Here is a 20114-nt window from a genome sequence, read left to right as displayed (position 1 = left end):
CACACTCTATGTTGTATTATAGACAATAATATAATTATCTCTGCCATGTTCCTTATCTGCTTCCCCTACCCCTGCCATGTTTTAAACAAAAAATATTGATTCACTTATGCACGCCTTGCGCGTCGCCTAGAGCGGGACTTAGTCGCTGGCGCTGTGCCAGCTGGACTTTATCTCAATAAGATAACCGATAAAACTTTTAAACATACAATACACGCGAAAATTTTTTACATCTTCTACTGTAACTTCATATGCTTTCCTTTGCCTGCTTGGAGCATTCATAACGTTTAGAACTGCTACCTACTTCAAACGGGAGGATTCGGTCGCATCGTTTTTCAGACCCTTGCGGGCTTGGGAGGATTGGCTACCATTTTTCTGACCGCGGGAAAATTCGGGGCTGCGCCCGTTTCTCGGAATTGTTCATGCCATCGTCTAATGCTCCGTGCTATAGGAGGAATCCACACCATAGGTAGTATGAGTCACGCTGAACAGTTATCACTGACACGCTCTGCGCAAAACGTCGAACAGAAAACGCTTTCTGTTGTCCCGACACAATTTTTACTAGAAATGAAGTGGGTGCACACTGCTGCTACCTAGCGGGAACCATGTAAAACTCAAAAGTTTCCTCTTTCCAACAGTACGTTGTTCACTCAAATAACATAACAGTTATGATTTTTTTTTAAATCGGATGATCTTTTTGATATGCCCTATATTTTAGCACACAACCACTAATATTAGTAACATGATCTTACGTTAAATCAGTAAGTGGCTCGAAACAGCATATCCAGACACTCTGGGATGATTATGGCATTGAAACAGAGGATGACACGCGTAAAGCTGAAATACTAAACTCCTTTTTCCAAAGCTGTTTCACAGAGGAAGACCGCACTGCAGTTGCTTCTCTAAATCCTCGCACAAACGAAAAATTGGGTGACATAGAAATAAGTGTCCAAGGAATAGACAAGCAACTGAAATCACTCAACAGAGGAAAGTCCACTGGACCTGACGGGATAACAATTCGATTCTACACAGAGTACGCGAAAGAACTTGCCCCCCGCAAATCTCTAGAGGAATGAAAGGTTCCAAATGATTGGACAAGAGCATAGGTAGTTCCAGTTTTCAAGAAGGGTCGTCGAGCAGATGCGCAAAACTATAGGCCCATATCTCTGACATCGATCTGTTATAGAATTTTAGAACATGTTTTTTCCTTGCGTATCATGTCATTTCTGGAAACCCAGAATCTACTCTGTAGGAATCAACATGGATTCCGGAAACAGCGATCGTGTGAGACCCAACTCGCTTTATTTGTTCATGAGATCCAGAAAATATTAGATACAGGCTCCCAGGTAGATGCCATTTTCCTTGACTTCCGGAAGGCGTTCGATACAGTTCCGCACTGTCGCCTGATAAACAAAGTAAGAGCCTATGGAATATCAGACCAGCTGTGTGGGGATTGAAGAGTTTTTAGCAAGCAGAACACAGCATGTTGTTCTCAATGGAGAGACGTCTACAGACATTAAAGTAACCTCTGGCGTGCCACAGGGGAGTGTTATGGGACCATTGCTTTTCACAATACATATAAATGACCTAGTAGATAGTGTCGGAAGTTTCGTGCGGCTTTTCGCGGATGATGCTGTTAGTATACAGAGAAGTTGCAACATTAGAAAATTGCAGCTAAATGCAGGAAGATCTGCAGCGGATAGGAACTTGGTGCAGGGAATGGCAACTGACTCTTAACATAGACAAATGTAATGTATTACGAATACATAGAAAGAAGGATCCTTTATTGTATTATTATATGATAGCGGGACAAACACTGGTAGCAGTTACTTCTGTAAAATATCTGGAAGTATGCGTGCGGAAGGATTTGAAGTCGAATGATCATATAAAATTAATTGTTGTTAAGGCGGATATCAGGTTGAGATTCATTGGGAGAGTCCTTAGAAAATGTAGTCCATCAACAAAGGAGGTGGCTTACAAAACACTCGTTCGACCTATACTTGAGTATTGCTCATCAGTGTGGGATCGGTGCCAGGTCGGGTTGACAGAGGAGATAGAGAAGATCCAAAGAAGAGCTTCGCGTTTCGTCACAGGGTTATTTGCTAAGAGTGATAGCGTTACGGAGATGTTTAGCAAACTCAAGTGGCAGACTCTGCAAGAGAGGCACTCTGCATCGCGGTGTAGCTTGCTGTCCAGGTTTCGAGAGGGTGCGTTTCTGGATGAGGTATCGAATATATTGCTTCCCCCTACTTATACCTACCGAGGAGTTCACGAATGTAAAAGTAGAGAGATTCGAGCGCGCACGGAGGCTTTGCGGCAGTCGTTATTCCCGCGAACCATACGCGACTGGAACAGGAAAGGGAGGTAATGACAGTGGCACGTAAAGTGCCCTCCGCCACACACGGTTGGGTGGCTTGCGGAGTATAAATGTAGATGTAGATGTAGAACGCGTGTCAGAAGTCAGACTCCCATGATCTCACTGTCTAACTTAACCCTACACAAAATTCACTTCTAAAACACTCGAGGTCAGAGTACAAAAATAAAAATATTTGGATACGAAAGGTGTCAACGGAAGTGATCGTCGGGAAACTATACCGCCCCCATGGAGTCGCCGCTGTGGAGCGTGAGATTGCATGGCTCGTATTTCTGCTAAATGCGGTTGCAATTGCATCCGCTGTTTGAAGTGGGTCCCTTCTTCCCTGTTACACAATTTACCGGCCTTCTCCTGCATTTGAACGTGATCGACTACCTGCTCTCCTTCAGGCAGTAGTCCGTGTGTTTCCAAACGCACCCCATGAACGTAAAACAATGCTGTGAGCAGTACCAAACACCTCGGCCACACATGGTCCGCTTTCCAGTTACCCGACAATTCTTCTCCGGGAAAAGTCATCCGAATCTTGTCTCGGGGCCACACTGTAATGAATAACACCACTACTGTGGACCGTAACTGCACGCTGATTAGCACACACTGCCTTTTTCCCGTTCCTCGTGTTGCGTGACCAGCTCCATTTGGCGCCAAAGTCACGCTGATATCACGCCCTGCGACCTCCAACTTTCTGCGCAAGACTGCAACACGGTCCCTCACTTTCATCCACATCAAATGAGGGGATAATATGAAATGTTTATTTATCTAGCTCTTCCTTTAATTTTGCAGAGCAATGTACACTCCTGGAAATTGAAATAAGAACACCGTGAATTCATTGTCCCAGGAAGGGGAAACTTTATTGACACATTCCTGGGGTCAGATACATCACATGATCACACTGACAGAACCACAGGCACATAGACACAAGCAACAGAGCATGCACAATGTCGGCACCAGTACAGTGTATATCCACCTTTCGCAGCAATGCACGCTGCTATTCTCCCATGGAGATGATCGTAGAGATGCTGGATGTAGTCCTGTGGAACGGCTTGCCATGCCATTTCCACCTGGCGCCTCAGTTGGACCAGCGTTCGTGCTGGACGTGCAGACCGCGTGAGACGACGCTTCATCCAGTCCCAAACATGCTCAATGGGGGACAGATCCGAAGATCTTGCTGGCCAGGGTAGTTGACTTACACCTTCTAGAGCACGTTGGGTGGCACGGGATACATGCGGACGTGCATTGTCCTGTTGGAACAGCAAGTTCCCTTGCCGGTCTAGGAATGGTAGAACGATGGGTTCGATGACGGTTTGGATGTACCGTGCACTATTCAGTGTCCCCTCGACGATCACCAGTGGTGTACGGCCAGTGTAGGAGATCGCTCCCCACACCATGATGCCGGGTGTTGGCCCTGTGTGCCTCGGTCGTATGCAGTCCTGATTGTGGCGCTCACTTGCACGGCGCCAAACACGCATACGACCATCATTGGCACCAAAGCAGAAGCGACTCTCATCGCTGAAGACGACACGTCTCCATTCGTCCCTCCATTCACGCCTGTCGCGACACCACTGGAGGCGGGCTGCACGATGTTGGGGTGTGAGCGGAAGACGGCCTAACGGTGTGCGGGACCGTAGCCCAGCTTCATGGAGACGGTTGCGAATGGTCCTCGCCGATACCCCAGGAGCAACAGTGTCCCTAATTTGCTGGGAAGTGGCGGTGCGGTCCCCTACGGCACTGCGTAGGATCCTACGGTCTTGGCGTGCATCCGTGCGTCGCTGCGGTCCGGTCCCAGGTCGACGGGCACGTGCACCTTCCGCCGACCACTGGCGACAACATCGATGTACTGTGGAGACCTCACGCCCCACGTGTTGAGCAATTCGGCGGTACGTCCACCCGGCCTCCCGCATGCCCACTATACGCCCTCGCTCAAAGTCCGTCAACTGCACATACGGTTCACGTCCACGCTGTCGCGGCATGCTACCAGTGTTAAAGACTGCGATGGAGCTCCGTATGCCACGGCAAACTGGCTGACACTGACGGCGGCGGTGCACAAATGCTGCGCAGCTAGCGCCATTCGACGGCCAACACCGCGGTTCCTGGTGTGTCCGCTGTGCCGTGCGTGTGATCATTGCTTGTACAGCCCTCTCGCAGTGTCCGGAGCAAGTATGGTGGGTCTGACACACCGGTGTCAATGTGTTCTTTTTTCCATTTCCAGGAGTGTATTTGATGATGTTCATTATGCATATAACTGAAGTTTACGAATCATGACGAAACTGTACATGGATTATTATTCTGAAACCGATAATGTGAATATTTGTAGACATACTAAATAGTTATATGAAGATTTACAAGCTCGCATGCTGCCGTTTGATATCAACTCTTAAAAAACAATTCATCAGAAAATCAAAATCAATTGCAAAATGATGTAGACGAAGTATTTTCATTGTGCAAAAAATTGCAATTGACCCTAAATAATGAAAAGTGTGAGGTCATCCACATGAATACTAAAAGAAATCCGTTAAATAAATAAAAAAATCTAATGGCGGTCAGTTCAGCTAAATATCTAAGGATAACAGCAACGAAAAACTTGAACTTAAATGATCACATAAATAATGTCATGGCAAGGAGAACAAAAGACTACGTTTTATTGGCAGAGCATTAGAAGATGCAACGTATCCACTAAAGAGACGGCCCACACTACGCTTCTCTGTCCTCTGCAAGAGTATCGCTGTGCGGTATGAGATCCTTACCAGGTGGGATTGATGGAGGACATCGAAAAAGTTCAGAAAAGGGCAGCTCGTTTTCTATTATCGCGAAGCAGGGGAGAGAGTGTCGCGGATATGATATGCGAGTTGGTGTCGCAGTCAGGAGAACAATGGCGTTCTTACTGCGGCGTGGTCTTTCCGCCAAATGTCGATCTCCAACTTTCTCTCCCTTATGCGAAAATATTTTGTTGACGCCCGCCTACATAGGTAGAAATGATTATGATAACAGAGTACGAGTGACCATACCTCTTACGGAAAGATTTAAGTTTTGGTTTTTAGTACGCACTGTTAGAAATTGGAACGGTAGAGAAATAGTGTGAAAGTGACTCGATAAACCCTCTGCCAGGCACCTGAGTGTGAACTGTAGAATAATCATGTAGATGTCGATGTAGAGTGATGGTCCAGTGTTTGGTACTGCTATCAAGCAGGCACAACGATTGACATCGGAAGACTGCAGAGAAGCGTTGCTATGATAAAACAGATTGGTTTAGTCGGTAACAGAAGTGTAACAGGAATGTTCATGGAGCTTAATGGTAACCTTGGAAGGAAGATGACCAAGTTGTTGCGACACCTGTATGTGAAAAAGGCTGTGCAGCCTTTATGCTGCCACCGCTAGCAAGTAAAACTATCGACCCTTCAGTATTCTCAAAGTGAGAAAATTCTACTATGGTGCCATCATCGTATACAGGGTGTTACAAAAAGTTACGGCCAAACTTTCAGGAAACATTCCTCACACACAAAGAAAGAAAATATGTTATGTGGACATGTGTCCGGAAACGCTTACTTTTCATGTTAGAGCTCATTTTATTATTTCTCTTCAAATCACATTAATCATGGAATGGAAACACACAGCAACAGAACGTACCAGCGTGACTTCAAACACTTTGTTACAGGAAATGTTCAAAATGTCCTCCGTTAGCGAGGATACATGTATGCACCCTCCGTCGCATGGAATCCCTGATGCTCTGATGCAGCCCTGGAGAATGGCGTATTGTATCACAGCCGTCCACAATACGAGCACGAAGAGTCTCTACATTTGGTACCGGGATTGCGTAGACAAGAGCTTTCCAATGAAAGTCAAGAGGGTTGAGGTCAGGAGAGCGTGGAGGCCATGGAATCGAGGAAGTACAGTACATACTGACGAAACTAAAATGAGCTCTAATATGGAAATTAAGCGTTTCCGGACACATGTCCACATAACATCTTTTCTTTATTTGTGTGTGAGGAATGTTTCCTAAAAGTTTGGCCGTACCTATTTGTAACACCCTGTATATGCCGTAGGGATCGTGAGAGAATATGGGAGAAATTAGAGAATGTAAAGGGGCATACAGGTGGACAGAATGCACAGACAGAGTGAAAAGGAAATCGATAATATTGGTACGATGTATCCTGTACCATGCACTGCCCAGTTAGCTGCAAAGTACGTATGTAGTTGCAGACTCCTAGCACCTACCCTGAATGCTCTACTTTGCACAACTTTTTATACCATAGGATCGGTTGCCCTTCACACATCATGGTGACGTCGGTCTTACACGAGAAGAAACTCCTAATTGAAAGACTGCCGCCGGCCGCGGTTGTCTAGCGGTTCTAGGCGCGCAGTCCGGAACCGCGCGACTGCTACGGTCGCAGGTTCGAATCCTGCCTCGGGCATGGATGTGTGTGATGTCCTTAGGTTAGTTAGGTTTAAGTAGTTCTACGTTCTGGGGGACTGATGACCACGGATGTTGAGTCCCATAGTGCTCAGAGCCATTTGAACCATTTGAAAGACTGCCAGCTGACAGCCGTCAAAGTAGCTCATTATAGTCTAGACCCGACAGAATTTGTAATGCAGCCAAACTTCTACACTGCTGAGTACCAGGATTAAGAAGTACACAACAAATACTAAGAGAGACAGTCACCACACAGATACAATCACTCGCCTGACGTCTCTCAGCTCCATGCAGAAGCTTACAGATAGCGCTGACAAGTCCGGACTACTTTCTGCTTCTACGCTCCATCCGTCAGCCCGTTGTACTCGTCAACCAATACTGTTTCCAGCCGCCAAAGAGGGCTGTCAGCCAGGAACCACTTTGCTTCCGCCTAATACTTGTGGAGAAGAAATCCTCCTGCCGACAGGCAGAAAAGATGACCCGCCACTGTTCCGATCCTGCAGTCTGACAGCACAGTTAAATGCATGCAGCTAGAGTTGCACTCTACAGTAAATAAGTGACGTAGTAAATGGTAAGATTACCCATAGTATTGGTAGCATTGGTAGGGTAAGAAACATAAATGAGTGTGTGAGAGAGGAACTGTTTCTTGAATCGCTCATTGTTCACTATTAGTCCACTCTGTATTTTATATCCTTACAAAATATAAATTGCAGTCCATAAATGATAAAAATTTGCTGCTCATTTAACTTCTGCACCTTTATGTAATGGTAAACAATTAATTTAGAAAATATACATAAATATTGATCTTACTTAGTACTCAATAGCACGTTCTTCATCATGATCATAGGCAAGAGTTTCCTGTTAAATATGTCAAGTTCGAAAGTTGTTTAGCAAGAAAAGCATGTGTTTTATGTAAGCTCAACAAAGTAATGAAGTGACGTTTTATATGGTTTTATTTTGCGTTTTTTTTCAATTTTACCTTCTTTTGAGGAAATTGAGTTTTTTAGCGCTGTTTGATAAATCTCTACTTTTTCTTATTTTTACTGCAGCAGCTCTCTGTTGCACGTCACAAATCAATAGTTTTCGAATGAAATTTGAATTAAACAATATAGATTTGAATTTTTAAATTTTTAAGTAACAGACATGAAAATAGAGCGATGACCTCAGCAGTTTGGTCCCATAGAAACTTACCACTACATGAAGATAACTGTTGTTATGGTGGTCGTGGTGGTGGTCTTCAGTCCAAAGACTGGTTTGATGCAGCTCTCCATACTACTCTATCCTGTGCAAGCCTCTTCAACTCCGAGTAACTACTGCAAAGTACATCCCTCTGAATCTCCTTACTTTGTTCATCCCTTTGTCTCCCACTACGATTTTTAGTTCCCACATTTCCCGCCAATAACTGAACTGGTGATCCGTTGATATCTCAGAATGTGTCCTACCAAGCGACACCTTTTTCTAATCGGGTTGTGCCACAAATTTCTCTTCTCCCCAATTCTATTCAGTACCTTCTCGTTAGTTACGTGATTTACCCATCTAATCTTCAGCATTCTTCTGTAGCAACACATTTCGAAAGCTTCTATTCTCTTCTTCTCTAAACTCTTTATCGTCCATGTTTCACTTCCATTCATGGCTACACCCGATACAAATACTTTCAGAAAAGACTTCCTGGCACTAAAATCTATACTCGATGTCAACAAATTTCTCTTCTTCAGAAACGGTTTTCTTGCTATTGCCAGTCTACATTTTATATCCTCCATACTTCGACCATCAGCAGTTATTTTGCTTCCCAAATAGCAACACTCATTCTTTAAGTGTCTCATTTCTTAATCTAATTCCCTCAACATCACCTGATTTAATTCGACTACCTTAACTATGTAGAACAAAAATGGTCTGTACATTTTGTGGTCGTTTATTCATCCTGTACTCAGTTCCTAAACGGTTCACCGCTTCCCATTTCTAGGGGAATCTAGTAACACACTGATCGCATACGCAGACAAAGCGATCGAAATGAGGTAACGCACAACAGGTGTGCAACACGCCTAGTTTACAGGTAACACGGTTACGATCCGAACCGACCAAAGCTACCAGGAAAACTACTGTAGTCTAACCCTTCCTTACGACAGTCTACAATAGTCTACGGTAGTTTTATAAATCTACCCCCACCCAACTCGGTGCAGCTCCTACAGTTTCGCTGCAAAGCAAAGTTCCGTTCGAAGACTACATTCCGACTTAGAAGTGACTAAACGGAGCAATAGATGCAGTAAAATGAGTGTCTGCATAATTGCTTTCAGTCAAAGTGACAGTATCATAGACTACCAGCAGTCACAAAAGTTAGATTGCATTGTATTAGGTGCTACACATCAAACTGTGTGCAAACGTTAAGTAACGTTTGTATCATAACTCTTAATAAATGTTATTGGTTATTTCTTATTGTGTTGCCAAAGTTCTGCTCTAATCCCAATATGTCACGTAAAAGTTTACCATTTGATTGTACTAGTGTGCAAATTGTCACCCATTTTCATGAACCGCATCAGTATACAAGTTTTTTGCTACAGCGCACGATTGGTCTGAATTAGTGTTAATATTCGGTCAAAACATCCCAATATACACAAGTCTTGGATAGAGCCAATCCACTCAGTGGCATGGCTAGATAGAGCACCTGGTGCGCCGTTTTGTTACCCCTCTGCCCCCCCCCCCCTCTTCGTCTTCCCCGCAATTCCCACCACCCCCACGAAAACATAAATCAGTTTTTGGGGGGAAGCAATTTTTGATACAAGTGTTTAAGTAAGTAAAGTAAATGTTAATTACTTTCTAAACAGTTTTATAATTCGAAACAAATAAGTATAATGAATTTTTATAAATAACACAATGGTATTGAATATTAATGACGCAGCACAAATAACTAAAGGTCTTCTTAGTGATAGAAGACTACAACACGCATCTTTGAATCTCTTCCTTCGAACTTTTTCTGCTCGAAAATATGGAATTATGTCATAAATACGGTATAATTACTGTACAATTTTTAATCGACAAAACTGCCAAATTAGAAAATCGTGCCTGACTCACAGTGGACCTAACTATTCTTTATTAGTCTGAGTATTGACAAAATTCTTTCACATGACGGTACCAGAAAACTCTTAACGCCAAAATGAGGTTGGGAAGTTCATACCAGTCCACTATCAATAACAGTTTTAAAGAGGTACAACTTAGAGACACTTCTTTTAGAACTTTGACAGCCTGCAAATATCTTCTTAGGCGAGCAATGATGCCATCTTCAGAAATCTCATCATAATTGTCAACCAAACTTTTTAGAGTCGTGATAAGTTCCATTTCTGAGATTTTAATTAGCCTACTGGGCTCTAAAACTGCAGAACGATCTGAGATACGTTCCATGGTGTTACAACGTGTCTCGATTTCTTGCAGAACCCTATTGATGCACTCTAACGTTGACTTTCCTAGTTTCTGGGGCAAAGTCACCATCTCACATGCAGCCTTCTCGCTAGCCATTATTTTCTTCTTCCTGATAGTTCTACCCTTTTTCACAAGAATACCCATCTGGTCACATCCGTTGTATATGCGAGACGTAGAAAGTTTCCGAATAGGTAAAAGAAAATTTTTTCAGGCTCCTTTGAACCGACGCAAGTACTTATCTATTCGCGCTACATCATTTAAAAATGTAAAAGTACTCCTGAAAGAGCGCTGCATCCAGGAATGTGCTTTCGCACTTACATCATTTAACAATCATACGACCGACTATAGTGTGTGGTCTTAAAGGAATTAATAATTTAATTTACTTCCATCGTTACGTACACGTAGCTACATATTTTATGGAAAGACACTTTTTTTGAATCCAGGAGACTCTAAATTGGGTACCTCTTTATCCATAACCTCAATTTCTTTACGATCGAAGTACGTTCTCTGATAAAGGATTAGTTTTTTTTTTATTTTGCGATCGGAAATCTTTACTTAAGGCAAAAAAATAACCGCACGAAAACTTTCACAGCACAACGAAATCATAAAAACGGTTAAGTGACTGAGAAACTATGTTAACAATACCCTCTGTAGAAAAACATAATATATTGGACGAAGATAGCTGGCATTACTGTCTCAAGTGTGGTACTGTGTGACAATATTTTTTATTTACACGCTATATATGCATGCATACGGGGGCCTGTCCCACTTCATAATCTCACTATTGCCCGCTCCCATAAGTGTCAGCCATAAACCGACGAAAAAATATTTTTAGTACTCGTGCCGCAGAACATGGCATCTTTTGTCACCCCTAAGGAGCTGGTACCCAGTGCGGACCGCACTCCCCGCACTACGACACTGAAACCCGTTGCAACGACTAGTAAACGAAATAATTAAATAAATCAGGTCAGTAAGCTCCTCCATTACCCCAAATAATTCCTCCATTATTTGTCTCACACTACGGACATTTCCAGGCCACCAAAACCGATTTTATTAGCTGCCGTTGTCCATTTGGAGCCCACACACCCATTAGTAGCACATTCCGCCGAGGGAATCCTAATGGGATTTCGGGACACATGTGGCTGAAACTGCGCTGCCGTTAACAGCGATGCAGTGTTCCCCGGACAATTACAGCTTTTGAAATGTAACGTCGATGCCAGGCGCGCCGAAAACTCTCCAGGTAGCGTAATTTGTGACGCTGAGGGGCTTTCCGTGTGCACACCCACAGGGGTGTTCGTGCTGGTGGCTGGGGCCACGGTTTCATTAGCGGCGCGTAGCGCGTGTAACATGTTAACAGCGATGTTAGCAGCCGCCGTGCGCTGCTCATTGGCTGCCCGCTGCAGGCGCTACACGAGGGCGAGGCACCAATGACGTCAGCGGACCCAGTGGTCCTCCTGCAATGTCGATGGGCTGCGAGCAAATCAGCGTCCCTACGCACGGCCTCGAGTCCGCTTCTGAATCATCTGTAGGGAACAAAATTTGCCTACGCAACGTCTCACGCAAGCCATCATGAAAAAGTGATGCACATTATTTTTCTTCCTGTTTCTTATTCTTCTTGTGTTTATTAGATTAGGCTTCGACTCTACCCTGCCTCCACAAATTCTACATCTACATCTAAATCCACGTATACACTCCTGAAGGTACCTTACTGTTCCTAATCAAATACTTTTCTGTTCCACTCGCAAACTGAGCGAGGGAAAAAGAATGTCTGTATGCCTTTGTACGAGACCTAATTTCTGCATCGTCATGGTCCTTACGCGAAATGTACGTTGGCGGCAGTGGAATCGTTCTGCAGTCAGCTTCAAATGTCGGTTCGCAAAATTTTCTCGGTAGTATTCCTTAGAAAGAACTTCGTTTTCCTCCAGGGACTCCCATTTGAGTTCCCGAAAGAATGTCTGTAATACTTGCGTCTTTTTCGAACCCACCAAAAACAAATCTAGCAGCCCGCGTCAGAATTCTTTCGATGTCTTCCCAAACACCCTAGTAGTGTTCAAGAATGGGTCATACTAATGTTCTAAACGCGATCTTCTTCATGGATAAACCACACTTTCCTACAACTCTCCCAGTAAATCGAAGTCGACCGTTCGCCTTCGCTGTTACAATCCTTACATGCTCGTTCCATTCCATATCAGTTTGCAACGTTACGTCTAGGTATTTAATCGACCTGATTGTTCAGCAGCACACCACTAATGTTGTATTGGAACACTACGGAATTGCTTTTCCTGATATAACTATGTGGCGAATCTTTATGAACCGCTAAGTAATTTAAGGAATATTCTCATTTTTCAAAGTAGTTCTACGTATATAATGGAAATAACTGTACCCTACAATGTTAAGATGTACGTAAGGGGTCATGTTAGGCTAACAACAATATGGCAGTAAAGGGAGTTAGAACTCATAGAGTCATGTTAGGCTAACAACAAGAGGGCAGTAAAATGAGTTAGAACTCATAGATTTGATTCAGTAATCACTGGACAACTAATGGAGTGCGACTGACTATTAATATAATGATAAATGTAAAATACCTGCGCGAGAGATAAATACTCAGTGGAATCAAGCATCTCCGTGCGAACTCGATAACAAAGATATACAGGTTGTATTAAGCTACGGCAAAGAGATAATTAATACATGTTGGACAGTGGAAGAGAGATGTTCTATGTCGGATTGAGAGGAGATTGTTGGAAGCCGCCATTAAGGGAGTAATCTATGTTTTATGGTATTGCAGAAAATAAATACATATAAAAGCACAAAAGGAGTACCGGTAGCAGGTGTGTAGAGTTCATAATCCTTAATCATTTCACAAGAAATAGTCAGTTATTATAAAGACGCAAGTCGTTCGGAAGTTTTGTGTGGTTTGATGGTGCGAAACTGCAGTTTTACACGGTTTAGGGATTTGTCGAGAATATTTCACCGAAGACCTAAACAATCTCACGAACTAAAGCTGGACGCCACATTCCATAGACATGACACAGCATAGCACTTGACTGTACAGATCGATTTCCGTAGAGCGATAAATCATCTTTAGCGGTTTCAAGTGGAGAAGTTCCAGCAAGGAGACTCAACGAGATCTGCTGCTTCGAAACGCATATGGTATTACCGTATTCTTTAACTTACTGTGAACAGTAAGCAATATAGACTTCATAACCACCGCAAACATAATTAAAAGGGCTCAAATAAAAGGAGCAAACAGTGAAAAGGAATCGCTATACCAAACTATAAATAAAAATCTATTAATAATAATACGCAGTCATATCAATAAAACGCTCATTAAATAGCAGAGAGAATAAAAATAAGGATTTTAAACCATTACTCTCTCATTTGCATTCTCTTCTGTTTGTTTTTACGATTACCATTGAGACTGCTGCCTTTGTTCTGATGAATGTAAGCTTCTGTTTTTAAATGAAATAATAACGATTGAAAAGATTCGTTCAACCTTCTCATTTCTTATCCTTTACTATTCCGAAACATTAAAGATAAATGCGGCCACTGTAATTGTACTAGTGGAAGCTAGTGTGGTTTTTTGTAACGCCATTAATTTATTTTCATTTTTAATAGGCTTTACCTGTATCTACCGTTCAACAGAACCTGCAAACAGTTTATTTGCATTCGAAGTCCGATACTTTACTGGAGTACGCGGAGTCGATAATTTTGCACTACACTCAGAGATATTATTTAACTTAGATAACAATTTCTCTCAATTGCGACGAATTTATAGCTAATCCTCTTGAAATATTACTGCAAGGTATAAAAGAATGATATAATGATCATCTTGTTGCGATAAAAACTCAATTCATAATGAGCCGGCCACTGTGACCGAGCGGTTCTAGGCTCTTCAGTCCGGAACCGCGCGACTGCTACGGTCGCAGGTTCGAATCCTGCCTCGGGCATGGATGTGTGTGATGTCCTTAGGTTAGTTAGGTTTCAGTAGTTCTACGTCTAGGGGACTGATGAACTCGGATGTTAAGTCCCATAGTGCTTAGAGCCATTTGAACCATTTCAAATCATAATGGAGATTAGTTACAACTAACTTACATTTTTCAACATTTAGAGCCAACCCGTTCTTCACACCAACTATAAATTTTGTCTAAGTCGTCTTGTATCCTCCTATAGTCATTCATCGACAACACCTTCCCGTATACAGCAGTATCATCAGCAAATAGTCGCAGATTGCTACTCGCCCTGTCCGCCAAATCATTTATATTTATAGAAAGTAACAGCGCTCTCTCTCTCTCTCTCTCTCTCTCTCTCTCTCTCTCTCTTCTTACTCTTCCCGTAGGTCTTCTACCTGTTGGTTCATAAAGCAAAGCAAAGCTCCGCATTCTGGCCCAGATGGACCAACCGGGACCGACTGACTGCCGTGTCATTCACTGCCAATTCCGTCATTTGGATGCGTATGTAAGTGGTATGGGCTCGTGCACCGCTCTCCCGGTCGCTACCTGCTTTCTTGACCTTGGAGTCACTGCTCAATCTGAAACGTCCCCTTTAAACAATTATACAAGACTGTGCTTAAACTGACATACAATATTTTTAGCGCAACGCAATCTGACTTTCAATATCCCTACAAAAGAATGGCCCTGACTGACATTAAACTATACCTTTCACAAATCACTTACCTCACAAAAATCTTCGCTGCTCAAGCTACTGCAATACAGCGAGCGCCTCTACTGCCAGCTAAATAAAAGATTCAAACTATGGAAGGCACTAACTACTGATAGGGATAGTTAGCAAATGAAAGATATTAATAGAGAACAAACAATGTATTTACCTTGATATCATCATATATAAATATAGCAGATCATGACAAATTTCAAAACTCCGCCATCTCTCTCCCCACTGCTGGCGGCTCACCTCCAACTGCGCAACGCTACGCGCTGTTCACAGCCAGCTGCCTAACACTACAATGGCGAGTATTACAACAATGCAAAGCAGCCACAGACTGCACACAGCACAGCCAGTGATTTTCATACAGAGGTGGCGTTACCAATAAAAAACCTAAACAGCCTACTTACAAATCATACCTATATAGGCATCATGATGTCATGTGCGGCCCACTCCAGTCCTCCCAGCAAAGAAAAATCTCTTGCATTATTGCGAATCAAATCCAGGTCTTCCGCATAGTGGCCAGACACGGTGACGAGTCAGCTGCTGAGGACTCTTGCTGGTTCAAAAGCTTATCCTAAGTTGGGAGGCAACGTCTTGTCCGTTCTTCGTACGTGTTCAAACCTGATGTTGCGTCACTTAATCATTTTACATAAATTGTTTCTATTCCAGCAATTGTCGCAATTTCAGGTCTCCTTGGTTTGCTCCCGAACAACCCATGGTTCTTGTTTGAAACTGCGTTTCAGCATCTCTCATTTTTACTTATTGAATTTACACAGGAAAACACGCTGTTTTTGCTGTTTCATTTCGCCTATGTTTCGAGGCAAAAACTTTGTGAAATATAGGGAAAAATATGTTTCCTTGTATCGTTATTTACAGGGAAGATTTCCGGCCACACACTACCACTAACATTGCTAAATCCGAAAATAACACGCCGACGCCGACCCCGTAGTGGCACGGGAAAGGGGCGGGACGACGACGACGCAGAAGAAGAACAATTAAAACACATGTAAAAGCGTTTAAACAATACGGTTCCCTGTTCACGTTTTCCTCAAAAAATAAAGGTCCAATAATGCGCCATCTTCATATTGCCATCCACACTCCAGTTTTACGATCATCCAATGGCGTTTCAAGCACAGCACGTTGACAATAATCGTGTTTTTTGTATATGAACAGGGCCAGAGAGGTGGAACCAGGTCTCTTCTGTATGGAAGATGACATTAAGAAAATCAATGGTATTCCTCTAAAAAAATTAGTAAGCTATTTGCAATAACGGATTAGCTTTTCATGATCCGCATATTTCAATTAATGCACTGCTGTCATTTTACGCGGAAACAATTTTAATGTTTGCCTAACCTCCTTAAACGCAACTGCAAGCCCTATGTCTTTTTTTGTGCCAATTTACACAAAAATTTTGCTAGGCACTGGTGCATAGAGCTAGAAATACCCAACAACTTCTGTTCGTTTAGTTTAAACCGTCTTCCAGTTCTTTCGGCATCTAATACTGCACCTGTCTCAAATTTCCGAATAAATAGACGAATCGCATTACGATGAGGTACCGTTGTTTCGGGGAATTTTTCAGCAAGTGCTTCCTGCACTAAGTTTGTGTATTTATCGCCATGTCGAAATCCATGTTCAACAAGTACAGCATGTTTCTCATTGACAGCAACGTAATTTTAAACCAAACTGAACTTCTTAATACTACACATCGCATTCAACAGCTTTCATCAAGTGAACCAAAGTTTAATGTTACGTGACTGCAGAACGAATTAAAAACCAATCACGTCTATGAAAAAATAGTTTCGGGAACTTTGTTTGGAATTCCCAACATAATCTACATCTGTAGTCTGTAATCCAGTGCACAGTCACGTTCGGAACGCATTGTGTAACGCTATTAATATACTTACTGAAATTAGATACCGGTGAAAGAAAATATGATGGTTATATCGATCACCAGTAGAACATAGCAGCCTCAATTTCGTAATTTATACATTGTTTCTAAATAACTGTAAGGAAAGACTGGGTGGCGAAACCCTGTCTGCAGATTGGCCAATTTCTTAATTTCTTTCCATGGTCCCGAGAGAAACACTTCTGGACCTCAGGCTCTGGTTCTCGGAGCTGTTTTAGAATACGATGGTCTGGTTGTGTAAATACACTTAGAATTTTTCTATGAATGCTTTAGTTGCATAACACAAAATTGAATGGATACTTTCGTATCCAAGCGGTTTGTTAGAGCTTTTTTCTATTTTTGTATTTACATGCTATCACGCAAAAGTAATGGCTTACGCATTTCATTATAGATCACGTTTTCATTCTGGGTGTATACCAGAACCTTATTCTGATGATTTTTTGCCATCAGCTGCAAGAGTTGTGACAAACATCAACGAAACCATCCCTCGTAGCAGGTACAGGGTGTTTCAAAAATGACCGGTATATTTGAAACGGCAATAAAAACTAAACGAGCAGCGATAGAAATACACCGTTTGTTGCAATATGCTTGGGACAACAGTACATTTTCAGGCGGACAAACTTTCGAAATTACAGTAGTTACACTTTTCAACAACAGATGGCGCTGCAAGTGATGTGAAAGGTATAGAAGACAGCGCAGTCTGTGGGTGCGCCATTCTGTACGTCGTCTTTCTGCTGTAAGCGTGTGCTGTTCACAACGTGCAAGTGTGCTGTGGACAACATGGTTTATTCCTTAGAACAGAGGATTTTTCTGGTGTTGGAATTCCACCGCCTAGAGCACAGTGTTGTTGCAACAAGACGAAGTTTTCAATGGAGGTTTAATGTAACCAAAGGACCGAAAAGCGATACAATAAAGGATCTGTTTGAAAAATTTCAACGGACTGGGAACGTGACGGATGAACGTGCTGGAAAGGTAGGGCGACCGCGTACGGCAACCACAGAGGGCAACGCGCAGCTAGTGCAGCAGGTGATCCAACAGCGGCCTCGGCGTGTTGCAGCTGCGGTCCAAATGACGCCAACGTCCACGTATCGTCTCATGCGCCAGAGTTTACACCTCTATCCATACAAAATTCAAACGCGGCAACCCCTCAGCGCCGCTACCATTGCTGCACGAGAGACATTCGCTAACGATATAGTGCACAGGATTGATGACGGCGATATGCGTGTGGGCAGCATTTGGTTTACTGACGAAGCTTATTTTTACCTGGACGGCTTCGTCAATAAACAGAACTGGCGCATATGGGGAACCGAAAAGTCCCATGTTGCAGTCCCATCGTCCCTGCATCCTCAAAAAGTACTGGTCTGGGCCGCCATTTCTTCCAAAGGAATCATTGGCCCATTTTTCAGATCCGAAACGATTACTACATCACGCTATCTGGACATTCTTCGTGAATTTGTGGCGGTACAAACTGCCTTAGACGACACTGCGAACACCTCGTGGTTTATGCAAGATGGTGCCCGGCCACATCGCACGGCCGACGTCTTTAATTTCCTGAGTGAATATTTCGATGATCGTGTGATTGCTTTGGGCTATCCGAAACATACAGGAGGCGGCGTGGATTGGCCTCCCTATTCGCCAGACATGAACCCCTGTGACTTCTTTCTGTGGGGACACTTGAAAGACCAGGTGTACCGCCAGACTCCAGAAACAATTGAACAGCTGAAGCAGTACATCTCATCTGCATGTGAAGCCATTCCGCCAGACACGTTGTCAAAGGTTTCGGGTAATTTCATTCAGAGACTACGCCATATTATTGCTACGCATGGTGGATATGTGGAAAATATCGTACTATAGAGTTTCCCAGACCGCAGCGCCATCTGTTGTTGAAAATTGTAACTACTGTAATTTCGAAAGTTTGTCTGCCTGAAAATGTACTGTTGTCCCAAGCATATTGCAACAAACGGTGTATTTCTATCGCTGCTCGTTTAGTTTTTATTGCCGTTTCAAATATACCGGTCATTTTTGAAACACCCTGTAGGGTCAAAAATGGCTCTGAGCACTATGGGACTTAACTTCTGAGGTCATCAGTCCCCTAGAACTTAGAACTACTTAAACCTAACTAACCTAAGGACATCACACACATCCATGCCCGAGGCAGGATTCGAACCTGCGAACGTAGCGGTCGCGCGGTTCCAGACTGTAGCGCCTAGAACCGCTCCGCCACCCCGGTCGGCCCGTAGCAGGTAGGTGTGTGCATAATTAATGCGATTTACACATGCATTGTTTTACAGACTCTACAAATACATCAAAGAATGAAAGCACAGCTATAAACGCCGCTCTGTGACGTAACAAGTGATGAACGCATAATTGGACAAACATCGCGTCATCTCAGCTGCAGTACGGAGACCTTGAGGCGAAGAGAGAAGTGCAGGAAGTCCTGTCTCAGGCACTTTGCACAGAAGACACTGTGCCGCTAGAAGCAGGGATTACTGTTGCTAGTTGCTTCTCTCAGGCTAAGGAGTGTTCGTGCTGGGAGCATCTCCTATCACACTAGACTTCAACACGCTCTCGCAGAAAAACACAAGTTAGAGTGTATACGTCTGTGAGCATGCATAGACCTAGTCATTCCAGTTTACCGTAGGTCGCTGTAACAACAGAGCATGTCATGTGACTGCACAAACACAGACGTCATTCTAATCAACGAGAAGCATCGTAAAACATATTTCTTGTAGAATTATGGAACACGTTTTATCCTTCTATACGATGAATTTACTGGAGACACAACAACTTACATGCAGAATGGTTGGTTCAAATGGCTCTGAGAACTATGCGACTTAACTTCTGAGGTCATCAGTCGCCTAGAACTTAGAACTAATTGAACCTAACTAACCTAAGGACATCACACACATCCATGCCCGAGGCAGGATTCGAACCTGCGACCGTAGCGGTCGCCCGGTTCCAGACTGTAGGGCCTAGAACCGCACGGCCACTCCGGCCGGCTACATGCAGAAATTAACATGATTCCTGCAACAGTTATCTTGAGAAACCCAGCTGGGTCTCCTCATTCACGATATGCACAAAGTAGAAGACAGCGGACGCCTGGTTGATGGCACGTTTCTTGGCTACAAGAAAGCCTTAAATACAATGATTTATTCCAGCGCAACCATACAATGTAGGAAGAGCGCCAACTACACTCCGTCTGCAGGGTTTCTAGCTGCCCCTACCAAGGTCATTTTGTGCAAGCCCCAGTGTTATAACTGGCCTTCAGTAACCACAAGCGAGATTTTCATATTCTCTCGCTCACTACGCACGAACTATTAGCCCTGCAGAAAAAGTGATCAGGACCTTTCCGTAGG

General features: G+C 43.4%; 1 long non-coding RNA gene across 1 annotated transcript in view; it reads right to left on the bottom strand.

Annotated features, from left to right (window-relative positions):
- LOC124802985 overlaps nucleotides 1-20114 on the bottom strand; it is a 548870-nt gene that overhangs the window by 422216 nt on the left and 106540 nt on the right. The window lies entirely within an intron of this gene.

The sequence above is a fragment of the Schistocerca piceifrons genome, chromosome 6 (assembly GCF_021461385.2).
Source record: "Schistocerca piceifrons isolate TAMUIC-IGC-003096 chromosome 6, iqSchPice1.1, whole genome shotgun sequence".
Lineage (NCBI taxonomy): Eukaryota > Metazoa > Arthropoda > Insecta > Orthoptera > Acrididae > Schistocerca > Schistocerca piceifrons.
This window is presented reverse-complemented; position numbering and strand designations above follow the sequence as displayed.